This window comes from Neoarius graeffei, chromosome 5 (genome assembly GCF_027579695.1).
Source record: "Neoarius graeffei isolate fNeoGra1 chromosome 5, fNeoGra1.pri, whole genome shotgun sequence".
Taxonomy (NCBI): Eukaryota; Metazoa; Chordata; class Actinopteri; order Siluriformes; family Ariidae; genus Neoarius; species Neoarius graeffei.
The window spans coordinates 93,374,213-93,391,815 of NC_083573.1; the positions used below are offsets into that span (position 1 = coordinate 93,374,213).

General features: G+C 45.9%; 1 protein-coding gene across 1 annotated transcript in view; it reads right to left on the reverse strand.

The window, feature by feature from the left end:
* agtr1b (angiotensin II receptor, type 1b) overlaps positions 1-13,537 on the reverse strand; it is a 30,311-nt gene extending 16,774 nt beyond the window's left edge. The window contains exon 1 of the mRNA XM_060920730.1: positions 13,427-13,537. The gene's annotated coding sequence lies outside the window, so the exon portion shown is untranslated. The remainder of the gene's footprint in view (positions 1-13,426) is intronic.
* Positions 13,538-17,603: the final 4,066 nt, after the last annotated feature.

A 17,603-nucleotide genomic window follows, 5' to 3' on the forward strand; every position in this document is an offset into this window, starting at 1 on the left:
AAGTCCAAGTCATTAAAAAAAAATTCGAGTTGAGTCCAGTATTGATCTGAGTCGAGTCCAAAACTCCAACCGCACCATATGATGGCGGCTGTTTTAGCACCTTTAGCATTAGTTTGTTCCTGAACATGACGTATGAACAGGTGAATGTGTTTCTCTTTATCAGGGAGTGTGAAGTATTCTGTCAGAGATGGTTGGGAGATGGATGTAAGTGCAGAAGGTGTGTTTATTAATACAAGTGAAGACAGTTAAACAATCCAGAATGGCAGGAAAAATCATAAAACAGTCACTACGTTTACATGCACATAGAGAGAATCGAATTTCTGCCGTTGCTCGACTGAAATCGAAGTTCAAAATGCCATGTATACACCTTAATTCGGCTGAAATTGAACCGAACTTGATTTCTCGGAATCGAGCTACACGACCTAGTTTATGCGATTTCTGCCGAGCTACTTTGTGCATGTATACCCTATCGAGCTAGTTGTCGAGCTACTTCCGGAAGTGACGAGTGACGAGACCACAAGCGGGAAACACAACAGCCTCGGTCGGCATGACAACAGTAGTAGCGAGCAGCAGAAGAGGTCAGGAGGAACAAACGAAGAAGAGAAAATGGCAATGTAGAGCTCTCTGAAGTGTGGGTGGAGCACAGAGGACGGCAGGACAAAGCTTCTGGTACTAATAGGCTTTTTATTGTCAGACTTTTCAGTTTAACAGCCTACTTTTATTCTTGAGAGAAAAACACACACGCGCGCGCGCGCGCGCTGTGTTCTAGTCCCGGGATGAGCTGTCCCCTCTGCTCTCCCTCTGCCTCCTTAAATAGGGCGCGGTTACTGGGAAGACACACAAACACAGGTTAATTACCGTCAGGTGAAGTGATTCTGCCACTCACCTTCCCTGGCTCCGCCCTCCTGTCACAGACCGGCGCTTGACCACGCCCCCACTGCCACAGGCAAGCAGAAACGTGCACTTCTGGAGCAATGAGGAGACAGAGTTCATGCTCATTCAGCTTAAGGAGTTGAATATATTAAAATTCATGGACGGGAGAAAAACGCTCAATGGAGAACACGGAACTGATAACTTTGTTTACACTCTTGAATAGCTCTTCTTCATGACGACAACCAGAAGTGTACCAACACGATGGGGCGTGTTGCGCCACCTGTGGCTCGGGTGCACAATGCACCTCACACAATAGCCCGATTTCATTGTGTGCATGTACGATTGGATTTCTCTGGCACCCTGCTGGGACCTTCAGCTCGATTACCGACAGCAGCTCAATTTGGATGTGCATGTAAACGTAGTCAGTGAAACAGGCGATAGGTCAAGCGAGGCACAAACAGGCTATCGCAGACTCGGCAGAATCAAAGATGAGAAACAGGAAGTCAGGGATCAGGAAACCAAACAAGGAAATAAGGCTTGGTAATGTATCAGCAATGCAACTCAATACTTCGCAAAGTTAGTGTGTTTTCACAGTTTTTATATAGGCGCATTGATTGCACCTTAATCCTGTGCAGGTGCGAGTTGTTTACGGCGCGTGCAAGAGTCCGCTTGGCACACGCCGTGTCTGGAGTGCACCCGAGAGTCTATCTGATTCACTTGCCAAGGTGCACAGGTGTGACACACTTACACGAAATTAGTACAAAAATTAATGTAGATATCAATATCTTATGCCAAATTATTATGGCATGTTACAAAAAATAAAGAAAAAATCTGAGTCCCCGTCTCCAATTTATGAGTCAAAATGCAGTTAATGCACGAGTCCGAGTCCAAGTCCGAGTCAACAGTGATCAAGTCCAAGTCGAGTCATGAATCCTTAAAATTAGGGCACGAGTCCTGGACTCGAGTACTACAAGCCTGCTTAGATACAATTTTTTTTTCTGTCACATTTAATTTTGTGCTAGAAAAAAACGAATGTTTGGAACTCTAAAATGTTTTTGTAATCTTTTGACTCAATAATGTAGAAGTCATAAAATAAAAATCTATAACCAAGTTTGCATGAAAAAAATAGGATGCCTAAGACTTTTGCACAGTACTCTGTGTGTGTGTGTGTGTGTGTGTGTGTGTGTGTGTGTGTGTGTGTGTGAGATACATCTTAAAAGAAAACTCTGCTCCGGAACACATTAAATACAACATGTTTTTGTTTTAAAATACTTGAAATGTGCTGTTGGTTGATGCTGTATTTCTGTGAGAAATTAGCACTTGTATGTTAAGATGATGTCACTAGAACACATTGTTGTTACAAGTGAAAAAAATATAATTAATCTCAAACATAAGGGATAACACTCAGGCCTGAGTTTCCCAAAAGCATTGCAGCACAAAGATCATTGCTAAATGGTAGAGCGAGCAGTACAATGAACGCTCTCTCTCTCTCTCCGAGTTAAGATGCTCTTAGCGTTAAGAGGCTTTTGGGAAACCCACCCCAGATCTTTCTGTTAGCTCAAAAAAAAAAAAAACCCACAAAAACAACAACAACAACAACAACAAAAACAGCAAGAGCAAAAGCTTCTTTTCTTACTCACCATCAAGTAGACGTAGTGGTGATGTTGATGCAAACATTGGACTTAAAATTCCGATACAGCTATACGACACAGCTTCAGCTTAGCTAGTCATTGGTCTACGACATGACAGCGGAATTAGCGTGAAAGTTGAAGCTTTGAAGCTGATCTGTTGAACAGATAAGAAGGTGAGTGAGCTGGACTGACTAAAGGACTAAAGCTCTGCTGCATCGACAGGCCGATGAGCTTATGCCATTATGTGTTGTTCAAAATTTCACGAAAATCGCTTCTTCGCTCTCAGTTCTTCACTGATTTTTATTCTTTTTGGCAGGAAGGTAGGTCTGCCTGGGGTGCATATAGCTTCTACACAAATTTGCCTAATTGCAATTAATAATGAAGATATGGAGTAATTAATCAATCCCTAACGAGCAGTTTCCGCTTCTTCTCCCTCAATTCTTCACTGATTTTGATTCTTTCTGAAGCTAGGGGTACCTAGGGTGAGTATAACTTCTACCCAGATTTGCTTCATTACAATTATTAATGAAGTTATGGAGTAATTAAGCCTTAATGAGCAGTTCAACAAAAATCGCTTCTTCTCGGTCAATTCCTCGCCGTTTTGGATTCTTTCTGGACAATAGGTCGGTATTCCTACAGTGGATATAGCTTCTATGTATATCTTGTATATAGTGTATATAGCTTACAACATTTATTGCGCAAGGTTGCCCACTTTAGATCGTTCCTTCCGGACTAGACAGGGCTGGAGTGAGCTACGCCGTCATTAACGGTCTCATTTTTACATAAAGATGATGCGAAGGATAAATCCCACTGTCACCATGTCACCAGGTAGTCAAACAGCATTGTGGGTAATGCAAAAAAAAACAACCTGTTAACTACAATGAAAATGGATCAACATAGAAATGAAAAGATGTTTAAAGTAAAAAAAAAAGAATACACAATTAATATTTTCTGTAAGCTCCTTCCTTCTCGATCCATTTCACAGAATCCAGTTTTGAACAAATTTCACATGCACACTCCATGTAAAGTTTGTCAAAGCCCCCGACCAGCTTGTGAAATGTAGAAACATGACATACTAACAGGCCTGTTAGCAGTGTCTGTGCTCTATCACTCCCCCACTTACTCACTCCCTCTTGAAGAGCCAAAAATGAAACAGTGTCCTCAACAAAAGGTCTAACAGCAGAGCTATATGAGCTACAAAACACTCCACAGGCACACTGTCATCTATTCAGAGAGGCTACGCTTACTAAACTAAACCACAGCATACATGTCAACCTATATTTTATACGGATTTGATTCAATAAACGTAGTATACAGGCGTACAAATAAAGTTATACGGATTCTTTAAAAAAAACTTCAATATTTATTTAGAGCTATAATCAATTCCCACAATGATAAAAGAGCGCATAACATTTACAAACGTACTGTACACCACAGAAAGCACAGACAGCCAGTAAAGAGTGACGCGTTATCTTGTGGTAGCGAGACTTCATTCCACTTCTGATCATGCGCAGACCGCATTGCGAGAATCCCGCCAACCGGGAAGTAACATTTTGTTTGAAACGCATATTTCCACCTGAGCGACTTTCACTAGCGACTGAAAATATTATGAATGGGCACTCCGGCAAGATCAACACAGACACTTGCTGTGACATGCAGCCTAGTGAGGTATTGGTGCAGAGTGCTAAAAAAGCTGTCATGGAGTACAATTCAGAACATTAGAGTGACACTTTGTGTTTTTGTCAAACATTGGAGCTTTGTATTCATTCTGAAGGTTTATTGTTATTAATATTGAATAAAAAGTAACTTGGATATATCATTGTTAATTATTCAAATTTTAGGTAAATTATTTTAATTTGCATCTTATAAGGATTTTATAAGGGAAATACGGATTTTGGAGGTTGGTTATACAGGTTTGATTGACCAAAGGTTGACATGTATGCCACAGAGCAAATGAACTCCCAGTTTACAAATCATGGTTACATACCGTAATGTAGTTACTATGATTTTGATTTTAATGATGCAACAGTTAACCTAAGAATGTTAAATAAAGAGGAAAACCATGAGCAATAGTGTAAGTACCACAAGAGAATAAAACGCTTCCCATAAAATACCACTGTAAATCACAGTAGTGTCATGGATTAATGAAATAATTACCACCAAGCCAAAACAGTAATACAACTAAGGGCATTCGGTAGAGTGCATACCTCTGCCAAGCCACATATTATCAATATCAAAATCAAAATCACTTGAACCTAAAGCTGTCCACCAAATTTCATCCAAATCCGTTCATTACTTTTTGAGTTACGTTGGGAACAGACAAAAAATCCTGGATCCACATACATATCTGGATTTGAATCAAAATCTAATCAATTGTTCCTTGGCCTATGGCTCATTTCTCCTCAAAATTTCATCAAAATCCATTTGCTACTTTGAGTTACATTGGGAAAAGACAAACAAACGGAGGAGAAAACATAAAAACTCTTCCAACAAAGCTGGCAGAGGTAATAACATATATCACAAATGCCTGTAAAGGTTCTCAGTCATCCAGGTCATCGTAAACTGTAGGTGCTAAAGAAGGCAACTGGACTTGCTTGAAACCCTTGAAGATGTTTCACCTCTCATCCGAAAAGCTTCTTCAGTTCTGTCTGAGTAGTGGGGAGTTCCAAGTATTACTGGGTTTAAGTCACATGACTTTTCTTAGTGGTTTTACCGGAAGTGAAATAGCTGGTGGTCTAAATGGCCGCCATAGTGCAAACAACTAGCGATAACTTATCAGAGTATGCTCGTAATCTAGAAGCCACTTCTCGCTTTAGATATATTCAGAAGATTGCTATGTGCAATGGAATCGACCCCTACAGACTGGGAAAGAAGGATTTGTCATACGATCTCGAAAACTACCCTTCGGTCGAGTTCCCCGACATCTCGAACTATCTGGTGTTGCAGACGTCCTTCTACACCGCAAAACAGATGAAAGCATGGAAGAGTATGGAGGCTTACAATTTTATTGTATGTGGCTGGGTAAAGGACCTCGCTATCAAGTCGCTGCCGAATGAATCCTGTATTGTTTTTGCCCGTGTAAGTATGTTTTTTTTAAGCTTTTCATTTGCGTCTTTATAATGAAGCACTGCAAGTTGAAGTGTAAACAAACAACAGTTGGCTTGATTCTCACTTGTGTTGGCTCTTATCTCTCAGCTAAATCATTCACAAAGATCATCAGAAACCCCTTTAAAGACCTGGATCTTAGTTAAACAGGACGGAGAAGTGATCACAGCGCATTGTAACTGTATGGCTGGGGAAGAATTTTGTCGCGACCTTCATGCATATGGACTTTGTGAGGAGTGAGGAGTAAACAAAGAAACAGCTGGGGACTTTAGCGCTTCGTGACTATAAAAAGTACCGTAAAATAATGACACATAGCAAGAAAAGTACTTGGTAAACACTAAGAACATAGCTGAGAGGGAGATACAAACCTTTCACCAAGCGATCACTGCAAACTCGAGCATGCTTCGACTCGGCTCAAGTTTGGCAGAAAAAAGACATTCTGAGATTTGATGATGATGTTGTTGTACAGTATGGTAGACTCGGTCTAGACTTTTACCTTCTCACCAAGCTTGATTTGGATTCCGATTTTCCTGCTGTAAACCTTCGACATGTGATCCACCTCTTTAAATCACCAATTTCATAGTCTTCCATGACAGAGCATGGCAAAATTGCTTGGGGGCTATTATATTCACTTACACTCTCAGAAAATAAAGTACATTACTGTACCTTTAAAGGGTACACTGGCTTTTCACCTTTACATCCTGCTTGGGAACATATATGTACCTTTTTGGCCCTAAAAAGGAGCACATAGTTACCTTGAGGTCCAATAATAATAAGCCCTAAAGAGTACATTAGTGGGGCGGCACGGTGGTGTAGTGGTTAGCACTGTCGTCTCACAGCAAGAAGGTCCGGGTTCGATCCCTGTGGCCGGCGAGGGCCTTTCTGTGTGGAGTTGCATGTTCTCCCCGTGTCTGCGTGGGTTTCCTCCGGGTGCTCCGGTTTCCCCCACAGTCCAAAGACATGCAGGTTAGGTTAACTGGTGACTCTAAATTGACCATAGGTGTGAATGTGAGTGTGAATGGTTGTCTGTGTCTATGTGTCAGCCCTGTGATGACCTGACGACTTGTCCAGGGTGTACCCCGCCTTTTGCCCGTAGTCAGCTGGGATAGGCTCCAGCTTGCCTGCGACCCTGTAGGACAGGATAAGTGGCTACAGATAATGGATGGATGGAGTACATTAGTGTAGATTGTACCATCGGGTGCAGAAATTGACTCCTACCATAGCCCTATTTCTGACAGTGTATGTCTTTTACCCCTTTTCCACCAAATCAGTTCCAGGGCTGGTTCGGGGCCAGTGCTTAGTTTGGAACCGGGTTTTCTATTTCCACTGAGAAAGAACTGGCTCTGGGCCAGAAAAAACGGTTCCAGGGTAGCACCAACTCTCTGCTGGGCCAGAGGAAAGAACTGCTTACGTCAGCGGGGGGGCGGAGTTGTTAAGACCAACAACAATAGCAAGACCGTGAGAGGGCGTCTGTGGAAGCAGGGGCGTGGTCAAGCATCGGTCTGTGACAGGAGGGCGGAGTCAGGGAAGGTAAGTGGCAGCATCACTACACCTGTCGTTAATTAATGTGTTTGTGTCTTCCCAGTGACCGCGCCCTATTTAAGGAGAGAGAGCGAGAGCAGAGGGAGCTCTCTCCCGAACCAGACGAGTGGAATGTGGGTGCGTGCGTGTGTGGCTGAGAGAAAGATTTGCACTGAAAAGTGGAAATAAAAGAGTTTTGTGAACTCAGTTCTGTCCTGCCGTCCTTCTGTGCTCCACCCACTTACACGAACTGTCACAGTGGTGCTGAAACCTGGGATGAGCACAGAAGAGAACAGTTCCATGGAGTCCTCCACCTTCGCCGACCTGATCCATGCCCTCACCACGGCCCAACAGACCCAGCACCAGGCGCTGCTCGCCCTCCGAAAGGAGCAAGAACAACGCTTCGAGGCCCTGGTGCTGGCACAACAGGAAGATTGTCGGGCGTTCCGGCACCTCCTCGCGTCGGCGGGGTCCACCATCTCCACCGCCGCGGGCCCTTCCCCCCTCACCCTCACGAAGATGGGCCTGCAGGATGACCCCGAGGCATTCCTCACGCTCTTTGAGCAGGGAGTGGAGACCTCGAGGTGGCCGGTGGAACAACGCGCGGCGCGTCTCCTCCTCCTGCTAACGGGAGAGGTGCAGCTGGCTGCGCTACAGCTCCCTGCCGACCACAGGCTGGCCTACGCGGACCTTCGCCGGGCCGTCCTCCAGCGGGTGGGACACACCCCGGAGCAACAGCGTTAGCGTTTCCGCGCTCTGCGCTTGGAGGAAGTCGGCCGGCCGTTCGCGTTTGGCCAGCAACTCTGGGACGCCTGCTGGGGGTGGTTGAGGGCCAACAGCTGTGACGCTGAGGGACTCATCGACCAGGTATTACTGGAGCAGTTTGTCACACGTTTACCAGCGGGAACCGCAGAGTGGGTCCAGTGCCACCGCCCGGCGTCGCTGGATCAGGCAATCGAGCTGGCGGAGGACCATCTGGTGGCTGTCCCGACGGCAGGACAGCAGACGACCTCTTCACTTCTCTCCTCTCTCTCCCCCCTCCTCCTGTGTCTCCTCCTCACCCTATTCCCCCACCGTGGAGGCGGGGACCGGCGCCACCTCAGCCGGCCCGCCGCACCCACGGTGCCCTCCCGTGTCTCCTTTCTGTGTCCGTCTCTCTCCCCCTCAGGTGAGTGAGCCCCAGAGCACTAGTGCAGAGAGGAAGCCCGGGCCGGTTCGCTGGCGCAGTGGGGAGCCGGGCCACCTCCAACAGCAGTGCTCGGTAATGGAGGTGGGTGTGGTGGTTCGGATCCCCGACGCGCCGGGAGCCGCCCTCGATTGGGCCGGAGCATATCGCATACCGGTGAGTATCCAAGGGGATACATATCAGTGGATTCTGGCTGTAATCAGACCTCAGTCCACCAAAGCCTGGTGCAGGACGAGGCATTGGGGGGAGCACAATTGGTGAAGGTGTTGTGTGTGCATGGGGATGTTCACCACTACCCTTTAGTGTCGGTCCACATTTTTTTTCGAGGGGAAAAATTTGTAGTGAAGGCGGCGGTTAATCCTCGCCTTACCCACTCTCTAATTTTGGGGACTGATTGGCCGGGATTTTGGGATTTAATGACACATTTAGTGAAGAGTGGGTCCTGTCATTTAACAGGCGGAGGTCCCGGTGTCACATTGGCGGGAGCAGCTGTCACAGAGCCATCTACGTCATCTCCGCATCAGAGTGAGGAGCCGCCGGCTCCTCCTCCCTCTCTCGGGGAATCCCTCACGGATTTCCTGTTAGAGCAGTCATGAGACGAGACTCTGCGGCATGCGTTTGACCAAGTGAGAGTAATCGATGGTCAAATGCTCCCGCCGATCGCCACCCCGTCCTTCCCCTACTTCGCGATTATGAAGGATAGATTATACCAAGTGACGCAGGACACTCAAACTAAAGAGCGAGTCATGCAGCTTTTAATTCCGAAGAGCCGCCGGGAATTGGTATTCCAGGTGGCTCACTTTAATCCCATGGCTGGACACTTAGGGCAGGATAAAACACTAGCCCGAATAATGGCCCAGTTCTATTGGCCAGGGATTCGCGGCGATGTCCGTAGGTGGTGTACGGCATGCCGCGAATGCCAGTTAGTAAATCCAGCGGCCATTCCAAAAGCGCCTTTGCGCCCTCTACCGTTAATCGAGACCCCATTCGAAAGAATTGGGATGGATCTCGTTGGGCCATTAGATCGGTCAACACGAGGGTACTGCTTTATATTAGTTCTAGTGGACTACGCAACGCGATACTCGGAAGCAGTGCCTCTTCGCAATATCTCAGCACGCAGTATTGCGGAGGCACTCTTCCGCGTTATCTCCCGAGTTGGAATCCCAAAAGAGATTCTGACTGACCAAGGCACCTCGTTTATGTCACGTACACTGAATGAACTGTATGGGTTGTTGGGTATTAAGCCGATCTGCACCAGCGTGTATCACCCACAAACGGACGGTTTAGTTGAACGGTTCAATCGCACCCTCAAGAACATAATTAAAAAATTCGTAAGTGAGGACGCACGTAATTGGGATAGATGGCTCGAACCCTTGCTCTTTGCAGTGTGAGAGGTCCCCCAAGCCTCCATGGGGTTCTCCCCATTTGAATTGTTATACGGGTGTAAGCCGCGCGGCATCCTAGATGTGCTGCGGGAAAATTGGGAGGAGGGACCTTCACCAAGTAAAAACGAAATCCAATACGTTATGGACCTGTGCGCAAAACTCCACACACTCATGCACCTAACTCAGGAGAATTTGCGGCAGGCCCAAGAACAACAGACCCGCTTGTATGACAAGGGTACGCGCCTTAGGGAGTTCACACCAGGAGAGAAAGTACTCGTACTGTTGCCCACATCGAGCTCCAAATTAGTCGCCAAGTGGCAAGGACCCTTTGAGGTCACACGGCGAGTCGGGGACGTTGACTATGAGGTAAGGTGAACGGATGGGGTGGGGCGCTACAGATTTACCACCTCAACCTGCTCAAACTCTGGAACGAGGAGGTCCCCGTGGCGTTGGTGTTGGTGGTTCCGGAGAAGGCGGAGCTGGGGCCAGAGGTGCAAAAGGGAACACTGGCATCGCGTACCTCTCCAGTCCCCTGTGGAGACCACCTCTCCCTGACCCAACTCGAGGAGGTTGCCCAGTTGCAGACCGAGTTTTCGGACGTGTTCTCACCCCTGCCCGGCAGCACCAACCTCATAGAGCACCACATCGAGACGCCCCCAGGGGTGGTAGTGCGTAGCCACCCTTACAGGTTACCCGAGCACAAGAAAAAAGTGGTTCGGGAAGAACTCGAGGCCATGCTCGAAATGGGCATCGTCGAGGAGTCCCACAGTGACTGGAGCAGACCGGTGGTCTTGGTACCCAAGGCCAACGAGTCGGTCTGGTTCTGTGTCGACTATAGAAAAGTCAACGCGGTGTCTAAATTCGATGCGTACCCAATGCCTCGTATTGATGAGTTGCTCGATCGGCTAGGCATGGCTCGTTTTTACTCGACACTGGATTTAACAAAGGGTTATTGGCAGATCCCCTTGACTCCATTATCCCAGGAAAAGACGGCCTTTTCCACACCGTTCGGCTTACACCAATTCGTCACACTTCCTTTTGGGCTGTTTGGGGCGCCCGCTACGTTTCAGCGGCTGATGGACAGGGTCCTCCGCCCCCACGCCACCTATGCGGCCGCATACCTTGACGATATCATTATTTATAGTAATGACTGGCAACGGCACTTACAACACCTGAGGGCCATCCTTAAGTCGCTGAAGCGAGCGGGTCTCACAGCCAACCCAAAGAAGTGTGCAATTGGGCGGGTGGAAGTACGGTATCTGGGCTTCCACTTGGGCAATGGGCAGGTGCATCCCCAAATTAACAAGACAGCAGCAATTGCGGCCTGCCCGAGGCCCAAGACCAAAAAGGGGGTGAGACAGTTCCTGGGGCTGGCTGGCTACTATCGTAGGTTTATACCTAATTATTCAGACGTCACCAGCCCCCTGACCGATCTCACTAAAAAGGGGGCACCAGATCCGGTCCAGTGGACGAAGCAATGCCAGCGGGCTTTCTCTAAGGTAAAGGCTGCACTGTGTGGGGGGCCACTTTTACACTCTCCTGACTTTTCTCTCCCCTTTATGTTGCAGATGGATGCGTCGGACAGAGGGCTGGGGGCTGTTTTGTCCCAGCAAGTGGAGGGGGAGGATCGCCCAGTCTTGTACATTAGTCGTAAGCTGTTGGTGCGTGAGGGGCGCTACAGCACCATCGAGAAGGAGTGCCTGGCGATCAAATGGGCGGTCCTCGCCCTCCGGTACTACCTGCTGGGATGCCCTTTCACCCTCTGTTCGGACCATGCACCCCTCCAGTGGCTCCATTGCATGAAGGATGCCAACGCGCGGATCACCTGTTGGTATCTGGCACTTCAACCCTTTAACTTCAAGGTGATCCACAGGCCGGGGGCGCAGATGGTCGTGGTGGACTTCCTCTCCCATCAAGGGGGGGGAGTCGGCTGCAGGCCGGACGGCCGCCCGGCCTGAGTCGGGCGGTGGGGGTATGTGGCAGCGGGAACGTGGTCAAGCATCGGTCTGTGACAGGAGGGCGGAGTCAGGGAAGGTAAGTGGCAGCATCACTACACCTGTCGTTAATTAATGTGTTTGTGTCTTCCCAGTGACCGCGCCCTATTTAAGGAGAGAGAGCGAGAGCAGAGGGAGCTCTCTCCCGAACCAGACGACTGGAATGTGGGTGCATGCGTGTGTGGCTGAGAGAGAAAGATTTGCACTGAAAAGTGGAAATAAAAGAGTTTTGTGAACTCAGTTCTGTCCTGCCGTCCTTCTGTGCTCCACCCACTTACACGAACTGTCACAGCGCCATTTTTAAATAAGCGACAAGATATCATGGATGCAGTAAAGCAGCAGTCATCCATTATTGTTGTTGTTGTTGCTGCTTCTTCTTCTCCGTGTTGTTGTTGCTTCGATGTTTGCGCCAAGGTTTATGCAAACGCAGCGACGTAACTGACATATACAGTGACGTAATGACGTGGCTCCCCTTAGCACCCCGAGCTATGGAAAAGCAAACTGGTTCTCAGCTGGTTCGCAAGCTGAACGAGTTGTGAACCAGCACCAGCACTGGCCCCGAACCAGCCCTGGAACTGATTTGGTGGAAACGGAGTTTTTAAGGTTTGATATTTTTGAAGTTTTTGAAGTGACATGTTGCTTTTGATAGATTTGGTAACACTGTGAACACGTTTGAGACACATGAAGAGGCGAGGTGTAAATGTTGTCCATGTTGGTCTTTAGATGAAGTGACTACTCAGTGCTCCTATTCCCTCTACAGCATTGCTTATTTTTGTAGAAAACAACTGCATTCCTCCAGAGAACAACTTATCTAGTCATTTATCTCCAGTAAGTACTTTACTCTGGTCAGAGCTATGATGGATCTGGACTCATACATCCTGAATTTCCATCAGAGGATTACACACACACATATCTTGGGGCAGTTTACCATAGTCAGTCATCTGGTAGAGCATGTTTCTGGGAGATGGGAGGAAACTGGGAGGATCCAGGAGGAAATGCACACAAACACAGTGGGAACATGCACTTCAGGAGCTCCAGAAATTGTTTTGGAAATATATTGTTAAAATAATACAATACACTATCCCCACAGGTTTGAGGCTCCTTATTGAAGGGCGCCAATAATTATGGTGCATCATCATACAAACACAGTAAACTATTGTGAATTTTTGTAACCAATCCAACTTCGTACACTTCATGGTGTGCCTCAGACGCACACACATGGATGCTAATGCCAGGAGAATTCACTTGAGAGATATCAAACAACAGATTTAAACTGCTTTTGTGGCTCAATCCTGTTACCCTGACTCTGCACATTTCATTACTTAGCTCTGTTTCCCACACACCCACACCCACACACAAGACTTAAAGACTTAACCTCTTAACCTAGTAATAATCAAACAAAGTAAAAAGCCACTTCTTTGCATTTAAAATATAAATTTAACCCGAACATAATTTAAATAAATCTTTCATATTTAACCCTCTACATAGTAAAAGCCATAAGAAAATTTGTATACAGTATATCCTGTGCTACATTGTTTTCTGTACCTGTACTCACATTTTTTCTTTTCCCGTACACCGAGAAAGAAGCAATAACACGACAAAAACATGACTCGTTATCAGTAGCAACAGTAAACTAGAGTGATATTTAGTACATATAATACAACATATAAAGCTCTTTCCAGAAAATCCTTTACAAAGTGTAAGAGAGCCGAAAAGATGAAGAGATCATACCTGATGTGATGAGGAGCTGGAGTTCGAGAGGGTCCATGTGAAGAAGCTTCAGATAAATTGGAACATGAAGTCCAGATGAGCAACAAAACCACCTGTCAGGATCACACACACACACACACACACACACACACACACACACACACACACACACAGAGACGCAAGCAATCATGAACTTAATCCACTGATCCCCCCCCATACACATGTTCCAATCTGTTCCCCCGAGGCATCAGACTTTAAACCACACACCACCACCACCATCATCACCGCCACCTCCTACTTTCTCTCTCTCTCTCTCTGGTCACTTGTTTCCTGTCATCTCTCCACCCGCTCCATTTCTGGTCTTTCTCGCAGCCTTATTAGCAAATTCATCATTGTCAAGATCAGAGACTGTGGTGGAGCTCATAATATGAAATTCAGTCAAGTGGTTGTGGTTTGAAGGAGAAATGCTTAAATATACAGCAATAAATCCATTACTCGACTCAAAAACGGCTTTGAAAGTGAATATTCTTGACTGTTCCTCCTAAACACCTCAAATTCATTACATTTTTTCTTAAAAACAAAATAAAATCCTTGCTAAATACAGCATACACATATTTGCTACGATGAAATCCTTATGAAGGGGATCGTTTTAATGAGAAGACTGAAAAAAGCTCAAGTTCAGAAATGAACAATTGAAAACAAGACTCAATTTATATGAAAATTTAATTTGGGGTTACGGATATGGACGCACATTTTTCCTTTGGCAGAAAATAGTATGAAACCCAAATAGCATCCAAATCCATCCATATAAAATAAATTGAGGTTCAGATCCATCCATTATCTGTAGCCACTTATCCTGTGCGGTGGCACAGTGGTGTAGTGGTTAGCGCTGTCGCCTCACAGCAAGAAGGTCCGGGTTCGAGCCCCGTAGCTGGCGAGGGCCTTTCTGTGTGGAGTTTGCATGTTCTCCCCGTGTCCGCGTGGGTTTCCTCCGGGTGCTCCGGTTTCCCCCACAGTCCAAAGACATGCAGGTTAGGTTAACTGGTGACTCTAAATTGACCGTAGGTGTGAATGTGAGTGTGAATGGTTGTCTGTGTCGATGTGTCAGCCCTGTGATGACCTGGCGACTTGTCCAGGGTGTACCCCGCCTTTCGCCTGTAGTCAGCTGGGATAGGCTCCAGCTTGCCTGCGACCCTGTAGAACAGGATAAAGTGGCTAGAGATAATGAGATGAGACTTATCCTGTGCAGGGTCGCAGGCAAGTTGGAGTCTATCCCAGCTGACTATGGGTGAGAGGCGGGGTACACCCTGGACAAGTCACCAGGCCATCACAGGGCTGACACAGAGACAAATAACCATTCACGCTCACATTCACACCTACCTAAAGCCACCAGTTAACCTAACCTGCATGTCTTTGGACTGTGGGGGAAACCGGAGCACCCGGTGGAAACCCACGCGGACACGGGGAGAACATGCAAACTCCACACAGAAAGGCCCCTGTCGGCCACTGGGGTCAAACCCAGAGCCTTCTTGCTGTGAGGTGACAGTGCTAACCACTACACCACCATGCCACCCCAACCCCTAATATGTGTGTTCCTTAAAATGAACTCTCATCGATTCATATTTCTCGATAATGAATAAATGGAATGATGTGATTTTCATTGGTCCTAGTTCAGAACCTTGGTGTTCACTTCTGAAATAAATAAACGTACCTCCATGTTGCTGGCTAGCTCCTTAACGAATGATACATGTGTATCGCTCACAGGCCACAGGCGGAAAATGTTATCCCTATAAGACCACGACACCACCATGCCGCCTAGGTTCAAATCCATATTAAATTAAATTAAAACAAACAAACAAACAAAAACCTCCCTGAAAAATGAAATAGTGGTTGTCTTGGATATGAGAGCGTTATTTCATCATACAATATAACAGCCAATCACATTCCAATATGCAAATTTGGTTGATGCAAGAACAGTGTGTGCATTGTTAGAGCCATTTCCTATTAGCATATAATTGAGGTTTCTTGTTGAGGTCTTTTGTGTGATAGATAGGTAGAAAGACAGACAGACAGATAGATAAATAAGTAAGTAAATAAATAACAAGTAACAAACACTGCAAAGACTATGTACGGGCTTCCTCTGGATTCTCAGGTTTATTCCTACCTTCTAAAATCATGCTGGTAGGTTAATCAGCTAAGATAAATTGGCCAGAGTAATCCTGGCCAACAAACATTCATATATTTAACAGTTATTCCACGAAATCAAGTCGTACATGAGCTGACAGCCAACGAGGCGCGTAGCACTGAGTTGGCGATAATCCATGTACGATGAGATTGAGTGGAATAACTGTTTTATTCTATCCACATTCACTGAATTTTGAGAAACAGAGAATTTTTATTTTTTTGCAAATTCAATAAATAAAAACTTTATACAAAATGTCAGACAAAATAATTTCCGTTTAGAATGTAAACAAAACAGCGAAATGACAGGAGCAGCTAGTGAAAATGTGATAATAATAATTCTTGAAAAATAAAAAAGATACGTTCTTACCATCAAATACTTTCATTCCATATTTTGTTGCTTTTTTATTTTTTGGGGTTTTGTTTTCGAGTTTTTGTTTTGTCCTCAATTGGTTCAGCAATACACGCCGCCATTTTGTTGTTGTTCTTCATCTTCTTTAGGGTTCTTTGACAGTTGGCAAACCAACTTAAAGGTGCATTACTGCCACTGACTGGGCTGGAGTGTGGCACAGGAGATATTGGGGGGGGGAGAGTATATTCATTCATCTCATTATCTCTAGCCGCTTTATCCTTCTACAGGGTCGCAGGCAAGCTGGAGCCTATCCCAGCTGACTACGGGCGAAAGGCGGGGTACACCCTGGACAAGTCGCCAGGTCATCACAGGGCTGACACATAGACACAGACAACCATTCACACTCACATTCACACCTACGGTCAATTTAGAGTCACCAGTTAACCTAACCTGCATGTCTTTGGACTGTGGGGGAAACCGGAGCACCCGGAGGAAACCCACGCAGACACGGGGAGAACATGCAAACTCCACACAGAAAGGCCCTCGCCGGCCCCGGGGCTCGAACCCAGGACCTTCTTGCTGTGAGGCGACAGCGCTAACCACTACACCACCGTGCCGCCGGAGAGTATATTCTTTTAGCTATTTTGTTTTTCTCTACTCATGGTATATTAGCTGATAGCCTAGTAGTAGAGTAGCCAATCAAAGTGTGTGATTGCTCATATCCAGTGAATGTGAATATATATATATATATATATATATATATATATATATATATATATATATATATATATATATATACAGTGGCATGCAAAAGTTTGGGCACCCTCACTGAAAATGTCTGTTACTGTGAATAGTTAAGTGAGCAGAAGATGAACTGATCACCAACAGGCATAAAGGTAAAGACAACACCTTTCTTTTCAGTGTTTTATGCAAGATTTGTGTATTATTTTTGTTTTGTACAATTGGAGAGTGAAAAAAGAAAAGGAACACCAATGCGAAAGTTTGGGCACCCCAATACAGTTGAGTTCTCGGGTAACTTTTACCAAGGTTCCAGACCTTAATTAGCTTATTGAGCTGTGGCTTGTTCACATTCTTCGTTAGGAAAGGTCAGATGATGCAAATTTCAAAGCTGTATAAATTCTCTGACTCCTCAAACGTGTCCCTAAAATCAACAGCCATGGGCTCCTCGAAGCAACTCCCTCACATTCTGAATAATAAAATAATTGATGCTCACAAAGCAGGAGAAGGCTACAAGAACGTAGCAAAGTGTTTTCAGGTAGCTGTTTCCTCAGATCGTAATGTTATTAAGAAATGGCAGTTAACAGAAACAGTGGAGATCAAGGTGAGGTCTGGAAGATGACGAAAACTTTCTGAAAGAACTGCTCGTTGGATTGCTAGAAAGGCAAATAAAAACCCCTGTTTGACTGCAAAAGACCTTCAGAAAGATTTAGCAGACCCTGGAGTGGTGGTGCACTGTTCTACTATGCAGCAACACCTGAACAAATATGACCTTCATAGAAGAGTCATCAGAAGAAAACCGTTCCTGCATCCTAGCCACAAAATTCAGCATCTGAAGTTTGCAAATGAACATCTAAATAAGCCTGATGCATTTTGGAAACAAGTCCTGTGGACTGATGAAATTAAAATAGAACTTTTTGGCCACAG